We start from the raw sequence: 11,036 nt of genomic DNA, 5'->3' as shown, positions 1-11,036 counted from the left end.
CTAGGTCACACAGTGAGTAAGAGATGGAGACAACGTGGCTCTAACCTGGGGACGTTCTCCTTGTTTCCACCAACTCAAAGCTTATCTCTTGCTCAGTTGCTTCACACTTTCTTTCACTATTTTAAAATAATTCTTCACCCATTTTATGAGCATGATCAAGTCGTACTTCAACTCAGATTATCCTGCAGAAGTATGCCGTGAATCATAGATATTTTTGCACACAAACATAATTTTCAGATAAGCGAAATTAAAACTCACGGGCTCCTTGATTTTCGAGAAATTGCTTACATTCATGAACAGAATTCATGTTCTTTGCTATCGGCAAACAGACGTTGCCACTTGCCCTACATTTGTGGCTTGAAACAGACCTCATCTATTCTTTTTTTGTTTGTTTTTTTTTTTGCGGTACGTGGGCCTCTCACTGCTGTGGCCTCTCCCGTTGCGGAGCACAGGCTCTGGACGCGCAGGCTCAGCAGCCATGGCTCACGGGCCCAGCCGCACCGCGGCATGTGGGATCTTCCCGGACCGGGGCACGAACCCGTGTCCCCTGCATCGGCAGGCGGACCCTCAACCACTGCGCCACCAGGGAAGCTCCTATTCTTGTTTATAGTTTAGGGAATCTGGCAAATCGGTATTTTTGTTGATTCCAGTGAATGAGTCAAGGAGAGGAGAGCCTATCCAAAGATCACTATCTGACTAGCGAGACCGATCTAGCCCTTTTACAGTGAAAGTTGTGAATTGTTCAGAGGTTATCAAAATCACGCAATGTCACTGGCTTGACTTTCCTGGCTGCCAAATTGGAGGAGTCGAGAGAGATGGCATGTTCTCAGTAAGCAGTTCTGCAGCTGTTGAAAAGGTCAAGTGGTTTAGCAAGTTCTTGTCTACGGACAGCTCTTTGCCTCCCAGGCCACAGGCTCACTCTAGAATGTAGTAAAATGAACTGCCCTGAGCTCAGCTGACTAAGGCAAGTAGCATGAAGCGCTGACTCCACCTCCCTTGGGACACAGAGAGCCACCACTTACCAAAGAAGTTTCTGGATACACTGTCAGTGCAGAGAAACCCACGGTGAGGTGCATGAAGGCCCAGATAATACCAGGAAGTCACTGAATTTGGAAGCAAATTCTTTTAGGTCATTCTCTAAACTTCATGGTCACCACCTCCTTCACTGTGAAGCCTCCACAATGCTCTGCACCCCTAAAGCAGCATTCCATTTGGAATCGATAAAACCCTGTTCGTCTATAACTGGTATAAAGGCGTTCAAGCTTAAGGGTTATTTTTTTCCCTTCACGATACTTCCTTTCAATAATCCTGCAATTAAAAAAAAGGGAGGGGGATGGAGCTGTATTTAACCAAACATCAGATTGCTGATATATTTAAATACACTTTCACACATATATTCCTCCATCCAATATAGATATTCTACTTCATAAATCTGGTGATCACTTCCTGAGGCATCTTTTGTCTGTAACATGGGGTAAATGTTGAAAGCATTGCAACGACATTTGAGGTCTGACAACTGAAACTTCAAAATTGGATGAGCTGGATAGACCAAGACTCCTTCTCAAGCTACAACGTGAATATGAATCACCTGGGGATAGTATTGCCCTCCAGGTTCTTCCGTGGGTTGTCAACAAGCTCCCAGACGATGGCATTGAAGAGCAAGGTCCCAGGAGGCAAATTCTAGGGTAGGGCAGAGCCTCTCCGAACTAGCATGGCCACCTCACGTCTGAAAAGGGATTCCAGAGCTAATGCCCATTGGGTGAGTGAGGATTGGTTTTGCTTGTAGAGTTCTAGCTCTGACTTCATGAAGAGTGCCCACCGGACCAACTGGAAAGTTTGCTCTTGCCTTTTCCTGGCATTGTATAATCATTATACCAAAACTGCAAAAAGGTTGTGTTGTTGTTTTTTTTTAAGCAACCTTTTGCTTCTTAGAGTCAGATTCTGGTTCCGTGTCCTTACACTCTGTCCTTTTTCTTTAAGTTCTTCACGCTGCTACCTTCCTCTGTGGATATTCATAAAAGAGATTTCTTACACTCCAGCTTATTTCTTGAATGACCACCAGGACACCATTGTGTGAGCAGAGGCCCCAGCACTAGACGTTTCTGATTTGGGTTTATTGCCCGACAAGTCTGATCTCTTAGTTTAAGGCTGGACCTTAAACTAAGAGATGAGAGAGGTGAGCGCCAGAATAATGGAAGGAGAGAGCTGTGTTGAGGCAAAGTGAAACCTTTGTTGATATTCAGCACGAGGGAAAGTGTTTGAGGCCCTTCCGCTCTTTACAACTTTCCCAAAACAATCAGAAAGAAAGAAAGAAGGCCTTATGCCCATCGAAAGAAACACATTTTAACTATCTCATGATATGTTAAGGTATGGAATGGCTGTAAATTCCTGTGGAAATGGAGAAATGGGTAAAATAACTTTCATATGTGATGCCTGAGAATCTTGTGTGTGTTCCTGCTGTTCCCCTTCACACACCTCCACCCCTTAGAGGAACTTAAAATTCCTAAAGCCAAGGAAGGCCCATCACCTAAGAAAGATGATGGACTGCAGCAATCTTAATACCCTCCAGGGGGAGAAGGACTTCAAAATCAGCATAAGAGAGTGTGTTGTCATTGGAAAGTCATTTGAATGATGTCGGCAGAAGTAAGGTGAGCCCTCCACTTGGTATTCCAACAGCCTGTAGAAGGGATGTAAATCTGAGGTGAAATACTAGGGACTTCTAAAAGAGTCAACTCCTGATTCAGCAACGCCAACTTGTTTCGGCAACAAGCAAGAGAGAGGTGAGTGCGTGCCTCCAGATGCAATTGGTGATCCGCTCAAACTGTTAACATTAAGATCTAGCAGTTCTTCTCTAAACTGGAGTAATGTGGATACAAGTCAATTAGGTCTAGCCACTCGGTTTACAGGAGAAATCGGAGAACTCTGCAGACCCATCCCTGTTTACCTGTAATGTAAGAACATGTTCTTTCCCAGAACATCTACATTACAGGCGGCGGCACTACCCGAAGGTGTAAGACAAGTTTCCTAATATTACGTGCATTACGTATAGGACCGGGAAAAACTCAAATAACTGGATGGCTACTGTTCACCATTGTTTGGTGTCAGGAACACATGGAAGCCAGAAAGTCTCGGTCTTCATCTTTTCATTTCAGCCATCTGGACTCATCCCCACCACAAGCCATCTGATTTTAATAATGAAATAATGGCCTTCACTTCTAGGAATATCGAGTCTGAAGTTCCCTGCAGATGAAATGGCTTTCTAATGGGTCTTCAAGACTGTGATGCTGTTGTTTTGTTATGTTTTGTTCCATATGTTTTGGAAGTGGGGTAGTATGGATGAGAGAACAAGAGAATATAGAGTTCCAGCAAAGCTTTTACCTGCAGGGCATTTACACATAAAAGCAGCATTTCTGGAACAAAGGATTTCCACAAACCCAATTAATATAGATTCACTGCCCTTTTTGAAATGTCTTTTATTGGTTGTACATTTTCCTGTGAGATCAACACACCCTTTCTTTTGAGGCTACCTGGCTCCTGCAGACTTAGTTCTTTGTCCTAGCCATGAACACAGGGCAAGCACTTTGACGGAAAGAGGTGGTGGGCTGTCATTTGACATTGTCACTATCTCCTCCATCTTCATCACGTTATCGAGTCAGTTCATAGATGGACCCGACATGGAAAACAACACCCCTGGAGTGAAGCCTTACACACACGAGCGCAAACATCCGGAGACCAGATACAGTGTCTGCAGCCCGTTCTCAGCAGCAGTAGGAAACCGAAGAGTATCCTGAGATAGGAAATCAGTGTCAGCTCTTCATCCACAGAGGAGTCCAAGTGTGACCTAATCTCCCGATTTCATTTTCCTTTGAAAATTCTCAGTTTCCTTGAGGTGGTGGGAGGGAGGCCAGGGCGGTTGCCGTACAAGCCACGTAATAATCACGTGGTTCGATGCCTCAGCCATTTCCTTGGCCAAAAACACGGATTCAAAGAACTGTTGCGCGGCACATCAGAACCTTGTTCTTCGTTTCCTGTGCTCTCAGATCAGAAAGGGTGGGGGGGTTATAAAGTTATGCTTCGTGCACGATAGTCTGATTGGAAATTTCACCACTGAATGACCTATGTCAGAGAAAATTACTCCCACCTTTGGCAATTATTATAACTCCGTGTTCACTGACTGCTAGGGGCCAAGCATCCAGGCTATGAAGTATGCCCACCAATGGTATTTACATGAAAAGATGAATTTCTCAAGAATAAGGACCTAGGACAGGTGGCTTCTCCCAATATTAAAAACAACCGTGACCTCTTTAAAGCCACTTTATCCCTCAATCCAGGATATTTCTGGTAACTCTATTAAAACTTAACCTACGTCAACGCTAATACTTGCATCTACCTCAAGTCCTGCGCATTAGCTTCCAGGAACGAACTTTTTGGCCAGCCCAGTATTTCCTTGGTTTCGAGATTTTGAGATAACATCACCAATTACAATAAGCGGTAGTTTAGATGAAAACAACAACAGCAGTGCACACAACCTGGGTAACAGGAAAGCTAAGCTAAAATGAAAATGCCTGCCCCGCCCCCACCAAAGCTAACACGGGAAAGACAACAAAAGGTACACGTCCCCTCAAAACAGGTATTTTTAAATACAATACTGAAGCTTTGGCTGGAAGTTATCAATTGATATTCGTAATTCCCCTTTCCCTATACAATGGTTAGGAAGGTTTTCCCCTTAAGGAAGCTGCCGCACACATTTCCATGTAGAAAAATACACACAGAGTTAAGGGTAGACCCGCAAGTTCCTCTTTCCTCCTTCATCTCACAAGCAAAAAGTCCCCAAGGCCAAAATGTAGATGTAACATGCACCTCAAAGGCATGGAAACATTCTACCCACAGTCTTCAGAGGTCTTTACTGGATAAACTTACAACGAATTGCATACTTTACAGCCCAGCCCACCTCAGCCATAAAGAAAAGATATGGCAGTCCACAAAGAAGAGAGGAGTTTCACCAGGAAAGGTAGCAGTATGCTCTACATGGCAGGAAAGATGAGGGAATCCACAAAATGGGAGTCAGTCTTCTATTTCACACTCTCCAGAGACACAGAGCCAGAGGCGGGTTTCGAAACCTCTCCGATCTCCTTTCAGAATCTTATCAGGTTCCAGGAAGAGATAGCAGGGCCTCCTAATAACCAGCACCTAGAATTACTTCCTTCTAGCATCAAGGGATTGTAAAGACCAGGCATGTTTCCACTTGCCCAACAGCTGTCTTTACAATAAACATGGCTTAAAACCAAAGTTGGGGTGCAACACAGGAAAACAATCAACCATATGTACAAATAAAAAAGGCCTCTCATAAAATTCACACAAGGTAAGAGAAAGGTGTGTGGTGTTTTTCCATACGAAGACCAGATTAATAAATGAAAGCATTTTCAGCAGTAAGACTGAGGCACAAAGGAAGCTGGGGAACCCCACTTATCAAACTAAAGTTCTTGTAAAGTTCAATTCCATATAGTAGGTATATATCTAGCATCTCATCAATATTTTCACAAAATATATAGAAAAATGTTCATGTATTTAAATAAACAATTTGAACTACTGATAAAGCCCACCCCCTCTTCCAGCTTTAAATGACCCCACGTGATGATTCCATAGTGTAGGAAATATGTCCCAATTGTGGAAGTTAAATTACAGAAGGAAAACATTTTTCCTCTAAAAATACCTATTTTATTAAAACATCACTTCATCATTCCAGTTCATAGAGAAAAATCACTCCACTCAGAAAATAAATTTGAGACTAGAGAATAAAACAAACACATGGATAAGGTCACGGATAAATTGTCTGAATTTTCTTAATCGAGCCTCCTCGGGTGGCTCTGCAAACGCGACAAACTGTTGCCACATGTAACTTTTTGACACAAATAGTTGTTCTGAAATGGCTGCTGTGGAGCTCCAGCTGTTAAATTTGGTTTGATGGCAAAGGTACCGCTGTCAGGATTCACCGCAGATTTTTGATGAGTGTGCGGAAGGCACCTGATACGATCCGTTTGATGTCTGAATGTTCCCTTGCGTTCCATTCACGACAGATACACTGTCTCAGTTTCCAGCTCCCACGGGCCACCCTGGGACCCACTCCTGTTCTCCACCTGCAGCCTTTGTAAAACCCAGCAGTGGTGACCTTCAGCTTGAGCCTCAGAACGCACCCTTCTCCGTGCTAACACTGTCCAAAGAGCTTTATTTTTTTCCTGTGTGTCAGTGAACAAAAATGACAGTTCCCGCCTCTGCAAATGTAGAAATTTAGAAATTCCACTGCCCATCAAGATCCCAGTGACAACACTTCCTTGTCACTGAGATCAGGTTACCCTCAGCCACTTTACAGTAGTAACCAATTTAAGGATCTGTAGGCACGGCCGTCACAGGTCAGTGTCTACGCTTTCTTTCAAATGATTCATGCTTGAAAATGAACATACATGACCCTCTCTTGCCCTTCTGCCTCCGAGTCCTGTTAGCATACTCCAGACAACAAACATCAGGGACGCACAGATACTGCTGAAGACACAGCTCCCAGATTCTTGGGCTATTTGTGGTCCTCGATGGGTCATTTCATCCTAAGTTCCCAAGGCTTTAATAGCCACAGAGACTTCCAGTTAAAGGGAACAATATTGACAGCCAAATATTCTGACTGGAGTTTGACAGGGGTTTCAGATAGGCAAGGTTGACCTTTATCACACTCTCTTCCCTCCCGCTTCAACGAGACCCCTCCCCTCCCCCAGAAGCACCAATGAATATAGTCTGGAAACAACTTCTGTGCCCTTAACTCTTAACCTCCCCGAGAATTGAACATACAGTAGGCCACTTGAGATCAGAAGAAAAGAAAATAGAACAACCACTTCTTCCACACTGCTTCTGAAAATTCAAACTAGCTTTTTTTCTTTTAATTATAAATTCTAGCTCTTCTGGTGAAGACCTGTAGTGTATTTCTATGAACATTCACAGTTCTCTGCATTGTGGAAAAAGTATGCTCATCAGATAACCTTTGGTGTCCACCTTTCTTAAAAATGTTTGCCCCCGGAACTAAACGTTAGGAGGCTCGGTTTTGTGTTCATTTTTCTTTACCCAGAAGGCAGCTGATAGATGGGTTGCATACTCTCAAAATGCTTTATCACCCTTCTAATCATGTACCTTTTTTTCTGGGTGCCATCAGTTTAAATGGTCTCTGTAGAATCAGTAACACTAGGGAAACAAGAGAAAATTCTCTGATATCCAAATCTATGTCACTTTCTGAATCCTCTTATAGTTCAGTATTTTGAAGAAAAAAATAATAATAAAGGCTTGGCTTTTTGATAGATTTTCCCATAGGGGATCATCTTTATAGTATTACTGAAAATAAATTAAGGGATATATCTGTCTGCTTCTCTTATCAGCTTGCTCTTCCATGGGGTGCCAGCCCTTTGCATTTATCTTTTCTTCGAGCCCCCAAGCACAATTTCACATCACTGTTCAGCCTGAAACTACAAAGTCCGATGACAATCCCCTAGGGCAGTGGCTTGACTTGCTCTATTGAAATAGCTTGCAGGCTCCAACACAAACACTGGTAGTGACCAAACGATGCTAATTGTTCATTTCTGGCCACAGTAGAATGTGACTTTGGAGGAAGACGTAGCCAACCCAGCTGCTCTTCTTTAAAGGCCAAATGGAAGTTTTATTATAAGGTCTTATATTGTGAATGAGAGCTTTGCTACAAGTTCTCTTAGCTGTCCCTCACCATTTCACGATCTGAGAACAACAGAGTCCACGTAGGCAAGACCAATGCAAAACTGCTGATTCTGACTTTTGATATATGAAAATGGTTGGATCACTTCCTTTCCACAGAAGTGTTAAGTCAGCCCAGTTCATCTGTAACCGGCAGAGGAATAACAAGCAAATGCACTCAAGAAAAACGGAAAAGACCCTGATGGCCTGGCCGAAGCCACAGACCCTGGGGATACTTAGGAAGTTCTGTTTTGTTTTTTCCTATATTAAGACACAAGTAAGTGCCTAAACTGCCCCGTGCTTTCCCTGAACTCATCTCCAAGTCATAAGAGCGTTAGCCTCATTCCTCGAAAGAGACCTTGAAACCCGAAATGCAAAAGTGTGTCAGGATTAAGTGTCCACAGAGACATATGTCCATACTGACAACTGTAAGAAAGAAATACAATGCAAATCTCCCAAAATCCAACTGTAAACTCCCAAGAATAAAGGGCTTGATATCCTAGTTCAGATGACAAATACAAGTGATGTCAAGATACTGACAGTCCAAGGGAACAAGGCTGGATATTTTTAAATTCTCTTAACACATGTTTGTGTTACGAGGTGCTATCGGCTTCTTTTTAAAGAAAAGAATCCCTATCACAAAGTCCTTGACCTTGCTTTATGTTTTTTCTGAGGCCCAGTTCTCTTCCCTCAGTTCTCTTCCCTCAGATACAAAAAAGGCTTTTAGAGAAATGTTGCTTGCAAAAGGAGTTTGGGTCAGGAACTGAAAAGAATAAACCCCAGCTGAAGTCTTGATTCCAAATGGCTCCATTAGAAAACCTGCAATGGTAGAATGATATTTGTAGAGCTGTAAACACAGACACTCTAAACCTCAGAAAAATGACACATCTTCTTTGCAGAAACCAGGAACAGGTGGTGAGTGATGTATTTGGTGGCAATATGCTTCCCCCAGAAGGATAGTTTCATTTTGAAGGCTCAGGAATTCAGGTTTTATTTCCCTAGGTGAAGAGAAAACATTCTTTTAGGTAAATTACCAGATCAAATACTTAAATATGCTCCCATGAGGAGTTTCCGGGTGTCATTTTAAGTGTACTTTATGTTTGCCCGATGGTGTAGCAGGAAAAAAAAAAAAAGTTTCTGAATAGTAAAGAGACTATAGCTTTAAGGAAGATGTGTTGTCCTGGAAGAAGAAAATAGAGACAGCTTAGGTAACTGGCAGACTGTTATTTGTATAGCATTCTGTACAGCAAAGAGGATAATTACTGACAGAAGCAAAGCAAATTATACAGTTGTTACAGTCCCATGGAGAAAACAGAGCTTTCACCGAGGGCTGTGGAGCCCAGAGATTCAAGCAAGGCTGGCAACCCAAGACAGTCACATCAGAAAGGAGGCATCCAGCATAGACCCCTTGAGAAAGGAGGAAGGTAAAGCGGTCTCCTCTCTCCAAGCCCAGGGACAGCACTCAAGGGGTAGGTCTGCGTCTCCTATAGCGCTAAGTCTACCTGAGAACAAATATTTTGACCCCAAACTATTCTTTATCACTCTCTTCAAAGACAGCCGAACAGATGAGGTGGATGACTTGGAAGATTTTCAGAATTCTATCTACCTTCTACTTCTGAGGTTAAAGTGGCCTCCCAGCTTCTCAAAGCCTGATGCAGTCCAGGAAGAAGGAAAACCGGATGATTTGTGTCGGGTTTCATGGTTCTCCTTGCACATGAATCACACCACAAAGAGAACCAAAATGCAAAAAAGCTAAGAGACAAGAATGCAGCGAACGTCCAGGAGAAGTGTGCCTTCACTTCCGTGTTACGAAGTAAGTTATTGCATAGAAATGCAAGAGGTGGACACTCAGTTTAATCTGAAGAAAATTGTCCCATTGGCTTCCAGAGCAGAATACTTACCTGAGGAAATTAAGAGGCAATTTTCATGGGATTGAACAGTCCCCATCTTTTCAGAATTCATTTTCCTATGTCCACCTTCCTCATCTGCCTCAACAGCAGTTGAGCTAAATACTAAATGGGAGAACTCTATACACAGAATTAATCAATTGCAGTTTTGTATTTGATGGTCTAGAACAGGTTATGGAAAACCATGGCCTGGCCCGTTGCCTGATTTTGTAAATAAAGTTGTATTGGAACACAGCACTGTGCTCATCCATTTACATATTGTTTATGGATGCTTTCACTCTCTGACAGCAGACTTGAATCGTTGCAACAGAGACTGCATGGCACACAAATCCAGAAATATTTACTATCTGGCCCTTTATACAGAAAAAGTTTGCCAACCCCTGGTCTGGGGTGTCACAGTCCACATTCTACAGAGCCAGAAGTTATTGATCATATGGGATTGTACTCTACTCCCCTCTCCCACAACGAAAAATGTTTGCAAAACTATGTACAGTGTACATTTTCCTAGGGAAAAGGTCCTAGCTTTCAACAGAGTCTCAAAGCAATCCAGAGTACCCCACTTAAAGCCAAAGAAAGCCAAAGAGTATCCTTAGCACATTAAACAGTGCTACACACACACACACACACACACACACACACACACACACACACACACAAGAGGAACATGGACCTTCTACAGTAAAATACCTTTTGTCCATTCTATCAGGTTTGGTAACTTCCTCTTCCTAGATTTTACTCTGGCATTTTTCCATCTGAATATGTAAATCATCAGGGGTTGGATTGAAAACTGCATCTTCTACTTGCTAATAAAAATGGAAGATTCCTTTAAGCTAGGAAATCTCCCTTTAAGTCATAGATAGACATTAAGAAGGCAAATTCCCCAGCACAGTAGAGGTTTAATTCATTTTACTAGATCTGGCCACCAGCTCCAATGAATTTTATGAAAATAAGAACCCTTCAAGGTCAGAGGGTGTTACGTAGCTACAAAGCATTGGGGTTGGGAAGTCACGAAGTAGGCATCCACTGCAGTTGCAGGCCAAAGATAAAGTGTTTTGTTCGGCACCTTTGGGAGAAGCAGAGTAGTTTCCCTGAGCAGAGCTGCTGAAGCCTCTTGGTCAACAAAAGCATTTTTAGAGTTAAACTGCAAAAACATTCGCCCTTCTCTGCCTCCTTTGTGATTCTGTTTCAAAGACACTAAATCAACTGCATTAGCAGAAAACAGTGCCGCTTTAGCCTCAAGGCTGACCTCCTCCAATGCTGGGGCAAAGGAATGTTTCACTTTCTAGACCATGACATCGGGCGCAGGGCTGACGAACAGCAAAGAAGGGTAGGGCCTCAATTAAAAACCTAATCAGGGCTTCCCTGGTGGCGCAGTGGTTGAGAGTC

At 42.9% G+C, this 11,036-nt stretch overlaps 1 protein-coding gene across 1 annotated transcript in view; it reads right to left on the bottom strand.

Moving 5' to 3' along the window:
- Positions 1 to 5,723: 5,723 nt before the first annotated feature.
- Positions 5,724 to 11,036, bottom strand: part of MAP2K6 (mitogen-activated protein kinase kinase 6) — a 131,965-nt gene continuing 126,652 nt past the window's right edge. Inside the window, exon 13 of the mRNA XM_024761126.1 lies at positions 5,724 to 8,741. The gene's annotated coding sequence lies outside the window, so the exon portion shown is untranslated. The remainder of the gene's footprint in view (positions 8,742 to 11,036) is intronic.

The sequence above is a fragment of the Neophocaena asiaeorientalis genome, unplaced genomic scaffold (genome assembly GCF_003031525.2).
Source record: "Neophocaena asiaeorientalis asiaeorientalis breed wild unplaced genomic scaffold, Neophocaena_asiaeorientalis_V1.1 scaffold30, whole genome shotgun sequence".
NCBI lineage: Eukaryota > Metazoa > Chordata > Mammalia > Artiodactyla > Phocoenidae > Neophocaena > Neophocaena asiaeorientalis.
This window is presented reverse-complemented; position numbering and strand designations above follow the sequence as displayed.